Source organism: Macaca nemestrina, chromosome 9 (assembly GCF_043159975.1).
Source record: "Macaca nemestrina isolate mMacNem1 chromosome 9, mMacNem.hap1, whole genome shotgun sequence".
Taxonomy (NCBI): Eukaryota; Metazoa; Chordata; class Mammalia; order Primates; family Cercopithecidae; genus Macaca; species Macaca nemestrina.
The window spans coordinates 76060702-76069206 of NC_092133.1; the positions used below are offsets into that span (position 1 = coordinate 76060702).

General features: G+C 44.7%; 1 pseudogene; it reads right to left on the reverse strand.

The window, feature by feature from the left end:
* Positions 1-3208: 3208 nt before the first annotated feature.
* Positions 3209-3686, reverse strand: LOC105465948 (nuclear nucleic acid-binding protein C1D pseudogene; annotated as a pseudogene).
* Between the last annotated feature and the right edge of the window lie 4819 nt (positions 3687-8505).

Here is an 8505-nt window from a genome sequence, read left to right on the forward strand (position 1 = left end):
AGTGGCGCGATCTCGGCTCACTGCAAGCTCCGCCTCCCGGGTTCCCGCCATTCTCCTGCCTCAGCCTCCCGAGTAGCTGGGACTACAGGCGCCGCCACCACGCCCGGCTAATTTTTTTGTATTTTTAGTGGAGACGGGGTTTCATTGTGTTAGCCAGGATAGTCTCGATCTCCTGACCTCGTGATCCGCCCGTCTCGGCCTCCCAAAGTGCTGGGATTACAGGCTTGAGCCACCGCGCCCGGCCGGCAGACAATCTTATACCACTGTAAATTTTTGGTAAATCTATGTCAGTTGTGAATACCTGGAAGGCAGAAGTGAGGAAAATAATGAAAGCAGAATATCACTATCATGACTCACCTGCTCTTAGCTGGTACTGTACATAGGGTACATATTATACATAGGGTATATGAAGAAAGAAATGAGTTCAGAAAGAAATACTTTGCTTAAGAGGGCGAAGGAAATGGAAAAGAAAGGTAAGGTAAACCTACAGATATTTTTTCTCATTTTAAATAAGGAAATTTAAAAAAAAATTAGAGGCCCACATCCTAACAACAACCATATATATATATATATACTCAAACCCGGGTTATGGCCATCACACCATTGGTTTAAAGCAAAAAGAGGCAACACGGACAACTACAAGCCACTGGAGGGTGCTTCTTCCGCGAAGAGGAACCAAAGTATTGAGGAAGCCTTCACATTTCAAACATCTCTTGAGAAAACACCAAGGGTCAATGGAGAGGCCACGCAAACACCATGGTTTTAGAGGAAGGAAGCTCACAGCCTACTCGGAGTTGCTGGGTGCCAGGAACAGTTCCTGGACCTGGACCAGATCTAAGGAGCTGGTGATGAAAGAACTTCAGGCATCATGTTCCCTGCATGGACCCCTGTGATCCTAGCTACAGGAGCTCCCATGATCCCCATAAACACTTGGACTTCCAGGGAGAGCCGCCTGGAGAACAAGCAGAGGCACAGCTCGAATCTGGGCAAAGCCCAGGCTTCGCTGTGCTGTGCCATGGTAGCAAAACACAACCATAAACGCTGATTTCCGAAGACGCTTTGTCTTGCACTGAGCATGGGACCGAGGTGCATCTGAACCACACTCCCCCTACCACCTCACTCCCACTGCCTCCCAGCACCTCCCAAGACTGCCCACCTGGCCAGCCTCACAGAAGGATGCCCACAGCACACCTCCACTGCACTGCACAGAGAAGAGTGTTGTGCAGGTCCATGTGCCAGCATGGGAGCTGAGTGCCCCCCCCTTGCAAGACTGGACCGGGAAGGGCAGGGCCTGATAGCCAAGGCTTCTCCCCCATGGGGTCTCATGGCTGAGAATACCTGGAATGGCTCAGCAACCTGGATGCAGACAGCTTAGAGCAAGCCTAGCCAGTTGGGCCTGCTGCCAGTGTGGATGCCAGAAGAGACGCACCAGGTCAGGAGAGCATGAGCTGGGCAGGTCTCATGGCCACCTGCAGGACCGAAAACCCCAGGCCACAGGTACCATAACAGTTGTACACCACTGGTGCCACTGCATTGCCTAACTGCCCGAAGACATACCACTTGACTCCAGCAAGCACAGGGGACCAGAGAGAGGTCACTGGGGAGTTGCAGATCCCTTGGTGTCATATACCCTCAGTGCAGTCCACTCAAGGTTGGGGGAGTGCAGCCCACCAAAGCCCCCTTTGGAAGAAAAGAAACATGGCCGCAGCACTACTCACTGAAGGAGTCACAATAAGAGCCTGGGAATGGACGTGGAGAGGATGTCATCTCTTGCCTCTCCCATCCCCTCCCCACTGCACTGTTGCAGATGAGGCAGGAGCACTTCCACCTGGGACCCAGTAAGCCTGTGATGAAAGAGGCTGCTCCAGCCAGGTGTGGGGGCTCATCCCTGCAATCCCAGCACTTTGGGAGGCTGAGGTGGGCGGATCACCTGAGGTCAGGAGTTCGACACCAGCCTGACCAACATGGAGAAACCCCATCTCTACTAAAAATACAAAATTTGCTGGGCGTGGTGGTGCACGCCTGTAATCCCAGCTACTCAGGAGGCTGAAGCAGGAGAATTGCTTGAACCCAAGAGGCGGAGGTTGCAGTGAGCCGAGATGGCGCCATTGCACTCCAGCCTGGGCAACAAGAGCGAAACTCGGTCTCAAACAAACGAGAAAACTAAAAATAGAATTACCATTTTACCCAGCAATCCCACTACTAGATATATGTACAAAGGAAAATAAATCATTCTACCAAAAAGACAACTGCATTTGAATGCTTATCACAGCACTATTCACAATAGTAAAGACATGAAACCAACCTAGGTACCCATCAGTGGTGTACCGGACAAAGAAAATGTGGTATATATACACCATGGAATACTACACAGCCATAAAAGGAATGAAATCATAGACTTTGCAGCAACATGGATGCAGCTAGAAACCATTATTCTAAGCAAATTAATGCAAAAAAAGAAAACCAAGTATTGCACATTTTCACTTATAACTCAGAGTTAAACAATGGGTACACACAGACATAAAGATGAGAACAAAAGACACTGGGGACTCCAAAAGAGGAGGAAGAAGGGAGCGGGGAAGGGTTGAAAAACTATCTATAGGATACTAGGTTCACTTTTGAGTGACAGGATCAATAAAAGCCCAAACCTCAGCACCACACAATATATCCGTATAACTAACCTGCACATGAAACTCTGTATCTAAAATAAAAAAACAAAATAAAATAAAGCAATGACTGGATTAAAACTTCTACCAAGAGATCATTTATGTTGTCTACACTACTACAGAGGAAAAATAGTGTGTGCTTTTGCTACAACTGATAAGCTCAAAATAATTAAGGGAAAGAAGAAATAGACAATGAATTGGGGAATAACTGTATCTGGAGCTACGTGCAATCAACTACATTAATTGGCCTTTATTGAGTATTTTATATGTGTCTGTGGATGGTATAAGTGTGTTATTTCATTTAAAATAGTACAAATATTTACAAAGAACATTTCACTTAAATTTCACAGTTGCTTAGAAAATGGTACTTGCAAGACTGACCTATATGAAGAAATAAGAGTCTCATCAAAAGACATGGTAAATTTTAAATATAAAATATATCACAATATTAAAACATATTAATTCATAATAATTACATATTAATTCAATAAGGACTACATTTAAACCTTGCACTACCACAGAATTATTTTGTGGGGAAAAAAAGATGTACTTTTTGAATATGTGTACATAAAAAACAAAAAGTTAACTTTTACTTTTTCCTTTATTGGCAACTTTTGATGCATTTTTAGGTTTTGGTTCCCAGAGGGCATTTTTTACAAATCTTGAAGCTGCACCTCTGTCCAGCTTGCCTGCCTTTTTCTTGTCTGTCATTTCCTTGACTCTGTTCATATATACTCTGATTCTTTCCAATTCCTGCTTTACTGGATGTTCCTTAGGATTCACTCCTTGAGTTGCCAGATAAACCCAAAACATTGAATTTAATGTGTACGCAGAAATCAAATCCACTTTTGCTTGTTCAAGTGGGTCCAACTTCTGCAACAACTCATTTCTAGAAACAGACATCATGTTCTTCAGCATCTCATCCACAGCATCAATGGAATTCCCAAACGCTGACAAATATTCGTGAATTTCTACTGGATAGTCCTCATTAATTTCCTCAGCTGCCATTATGGCTGACTCACGGCCTTCGACTCCAGTCTCCTAGAAAGCGGTCCGGCAACGATGACGTCAACGATGCGCCGGATCTGGAACTGAGGCTTTTAAAGTATTTCTCTACATTCCCAGAAATACATTTATTATAATTGCATCTTATGGCCCTTTTTTCAACAGAAGTAAAATTCCTGGAACATTAGAAGAGCACAAAATTTATTTTTTAAATGAAATATTCTAAGACGCTTGTCATTCTCTCAGGCTCAAAGCCTAAAGAGGTACACCAGTAAGACACGATTCATTATAACATCCAAGATCATGGGGAGATGTTTGCTCAGGTGCTCACATGATGTGCAGAAACAGAGGGAGACACAATTGAACTAAATAAATAAAGACACAGGCTGGGCGCAGTAGCTCATGGCTGTGATCCCAAGACTTTAGCAGGCCAAGGCAGCAGATTGGTTGAACCTAGGAGTTCTACATATACTATATACTATATAATATATATGTTATATATATACTATATATATGTATATATTATATATTATGGTGTGTGTGTGTGTGTGTGTGTATAGATATATATATAATGTAATCCCAGCTACTCGGGAGGCTGAGGCAGGAGAATTGCTGGAACCCAGGAGGTGGAAGTTGCAGTGAGCCAAAATCGTACCACTGCAGTCTAACCTGGGAGACAGAGCAAGACTCCATCTCAGAAAAATATATACACATTTTTATATAAATATATATAAATGTAGTATAGAAGTATATATATTTTAAATATAAACATAAATATAATAAATGTACATTTATATATAAATAATATGTACATATAAGTATATAAATATTTATATATATTTATATATAAAAAATTATAAATATATATATGATCCGGATTAAATAAAGATGTTTCCCAATTGGTTCAGAGGTCCTTTTAGAATCAAGGGAATGGCCGGGCGCAGCAGCTCATGCCTGTAATCCCAGCACTTTGGGAGGCCGAGGCAGGTGGATCACAAGGTCAGGAGATCCAGACCATCTTGGCTAACACAGTGAAATCCCATCTCTACTAAAAATACAAAAAAAATAGCCCGGCATGGTGGCGGGTGCCTGTAGTCCCAGCTACTCGGGAGGCTGAGGCAGGAGAATGGCGTGAACCCAGAAGGCAGAGCTTGCAATGAGCAGAGATTGTGCCACTGCACTCCAGCCTGGGCAACAGAGCAAGACTCCATCTCAAATAAAAAAAAAAAAAAAGAATCAAGGGGAATGTCCCTATTATATGCCAAATCACTACTTAAAGTTTATCTGTTGGGGCATGGTGTCTCATACCTATAATCCCAGCACTTTGGGAAGTTGAGGAGGGAGGATCCCTTGAGCCCAGGAGTTTGAGACCAGCCCTGGCAACACAGCAAGACCCCATCTCTACAAAAAATAGAACAACTAGCTGGTGTGGTGGTGGGCACCTGTAGTCCCAGCTACTCAGGAGGCTGAAGTGAGAAGACCATGTGAGGCTGAGAGTCAGGGCTGCAGTAATTATAGGCATGAGCCACTGCAACCGACCTTTTTTTTTTTTTTTTCATCATGTAATACATCCATGTAATGAAATTTATTTCTTACAGTGCTGGAGGCTGGGAAGTCCACAGTCCACGGGCTGCAGCTGGTTGGCTTCTGGTAAGGGCCTCATCCTGCATCGTAACATGGTGGACAGCATCACAAGGAGAGAGGAGAGGTTTGCAGGAGAGAGAGAGCCAACCAGGCTTTTATAACAGTACCAGTCTCGTGATAATTCACTCCCTATTATTCCTACTCAGCCGTTAACTCACTCATTTAGGAATGGATTAATACAATCATGAAGGCAGAGACTTCATGATCCAATTATCTCTTAAAGGACCCACCTCTTAATACTGTTACTTTGCAGATTAAGTTTCAGCATGGACTTCAGAGAGGACAAACAAATCACAGCACCATTTTTGTCAATTACACCTCGGTAAGAATTTCACAATTGTACTTAATCTTTTCAGAGAGTAAAGTGTTTGATTTTGCAATTAGATTTTGACTATGGGATATAATGCACAAAGAAATAAACTTTTGTAGAAACCATAATTGTTTCTTTTTCTTCCCCCTATGAGTCTAGGTATTTATAAAACTCAACTCGACTTTTTAAAAAATTATAGAATGGACATGCAAATAGGCAGATATTCCTCCATGAGACTCAGCCTCTCCTATTTTTTTTTTGAGACTGAGTCTTGCTCTGTTGCCCAGGCTGGAGTGCAGTGGCATGACCTCGGCTCACTGCAACCTACACTTCCCAGGTTCAAGCAATCCTCCTGCTTCAGCCTACCAAGTAGCTGGGATTACAGGCACAGGCCACCACGTCCAGCTAATTTTTTGGGTATTTTTAGTAGAGACGGGGTTTCACCATGTTGGTCAGGCTGGTCTCAAACTCCTGACCTCAAATGATTCGCCCACTCGGCCTCCCAAAGTGGCTTCTCCTGTTCTTGAGGACATCAACACATCTACAGCTGACATTTCAACTATTGTGATGGGTTACCAAGAGCATGAAGTGACAGAAAAGCTAAGATCCAGATGGAACACTGTAAGTTGATAGAAACACCAGTGAAATTTCCTATAGGAATTTCTTTTGGCCACATCATATCTGAGCTAAGAACTATAACCCACTTTTCAAGAAAGTGAATATTTTATTCACCTGAAAGCTCTGCATACCTGGACTCCACGTGGACAGGGGAGGCTGCAGAGGGGCAGGCTAGTTCCTTTAAGGAGACACCATGAGATGACCAGGGACTATCCAAACTATCTTTTTTTTTTTTTTTTTTTTGAGACGGAGTCTCGCTCTGTCACCCAGGCTGGAGTGCAGTGGCCGGATCTCAGCTCACTGCAAGCTCCGCCTCCCGGGTTCACGCCATTCTCCTGCCTCAGCCTCCCGAGTAGCTGGGACTACAGGGGCCCACCACCTCGCCCGGCTAGTTTTTTTTTGTATTTTTTAGTAGAGACGGGGTTTCACCGTGTTAACCAGGATGGTCTCGATCTCCTGACCTCGTGATCCGCCCGTCTCGGCCTCCCAAAGTGCTGGGATTACAGGCTTGAGCCACCGCGCCCGGCCTATCCAAACTATCTAAATCCCCACAGCAGGCTCCCCACTGCGCCTGGACTGCCACCTGCCACCCTCCTATTTCTCTCCAACCTTGGTTTGCAGCCGGAGCTGGTTGGAGAGTGGAGGGACTACACTGTGAGCCCTCAATACTCTGTGTGGGGTACAAAGGCCTTTGTTTGAGACCAAACACAAATTATCCACTCCTCTTAGCAAGAGACCATGAGGTCTGTGAAAGAAAAAGAAAAAGGCTTTTTTTTTTTTTTTTCCTTTTTTTGAGACCAGGTCTCACACTGTCACCTAGGCTGGAGTGCAGCAGCACGTTCTTGGTTCACTGCAACCTCTGCTCCTGAGCTCAAGCAATTCTCCAGCCTCAGCCTCCTGAGCAGCTGAGATTATAGGCATGGACCACCGAACCAGGCTAATTTTTATATTTTTTGTAGAAATGGGGTTTTGCCATGTTGTCCAGACTGGTCTCGAATTATCTAGCTCAAGTGATCTGCCTGCCTTAGCCTTCCAAAGTGCTGGGATTACAGGCATGACCCACTGTGCCCGGCCTAAAGGCCTTATTTTCTATAAAAATAAATAAATAAAAAATCTATGGATCGGGGAGACACAGGCTCCAGTGTAAGACAAAAATTGAGCTCCAAATGACAAAAAGAGGTCCTGGCTTCATTAGGGAAAGGTCCTGCCCTAGACCTCAACATGGTCTGTACATGCAAATGAAAGATTGAAACTGGTTCAGACCCGACTGGTTGAAAATAACTGCATCTCAGTTGGGTAGTTTCTAAGCCCAAAGCCAGTGGTCTCTGTAGGGTGCCCCTTTCAGGCAGCTGGCAGGAGATTTCCAGCCATGTGTCTCGGCTCTGGTTTCAGGAGCCATCTTAGCTCAGAGGTGCAAACGTTGTGTTTGTCTGGAGCTGCCCTCTCCTGGAAAGAGGAATGCATGACTGCTCTTCCCTCACCCCACCACGGCCACTTGGCTCCCATCATCTTAATCTGTGTGTCTCTTTCAGCCACAAGAGGTGCATCTCCTCTGGAGAGCTTGGGGTCGTCTTTAGAGCTTCATTTCACACTCCCAACTTGCACAAAGTCCCAATTGCCCCTGCCAGGGAATGAAGCCCAACATTCCCACCAGAACCAGGCTCAGACCTTTCTCTCCAGAGCTAAAATACAATCTCAAGTAATGACAAGCCAATCCCAATTCTGCCTCTAGGCACTACCTCCCCATTATTGGCTCCAAAGACAGTGCCACCTTCTGAAACCACCTTTGCAAAATTATAACAGTAATTTTAGTCCAACATAATTGACTCCATCTTGTTTTTAACCTCCAAGCTATCCCCGGTCGTTACTGGACATAGACCAAGCTGCTGACTTTGGGAGAAATGTAGTTTATGGGTTTTTTGATTTGATTATTTTATTATTATTGTTATTTTGAGATGGAGTTTCGCTCTGTCGCCCAGACCAGAGTGAAGTGCACTCAGCTCACTGCAACCTCCACCTCCCAGGTTCAAGCAATTCTCCTTCCTCAGCCTCCCAAGTAGCTGGGACTATAGGCACGTGCCACCACGTCTGGCTAATTTTTGTATTTTTAGTAGAGACAGGGATTCACCATATTGGCCAGGCTGGTCTCGAACTCCTGACTTCGTGATCCACCCACCTCGGCCTTCGAAAGTGCTGGGATTACAGGCTTGAGCCACTGTGCCCGGCCCTATAGTTGTTTTTTAAAATTGGCCTTTTTAAAAC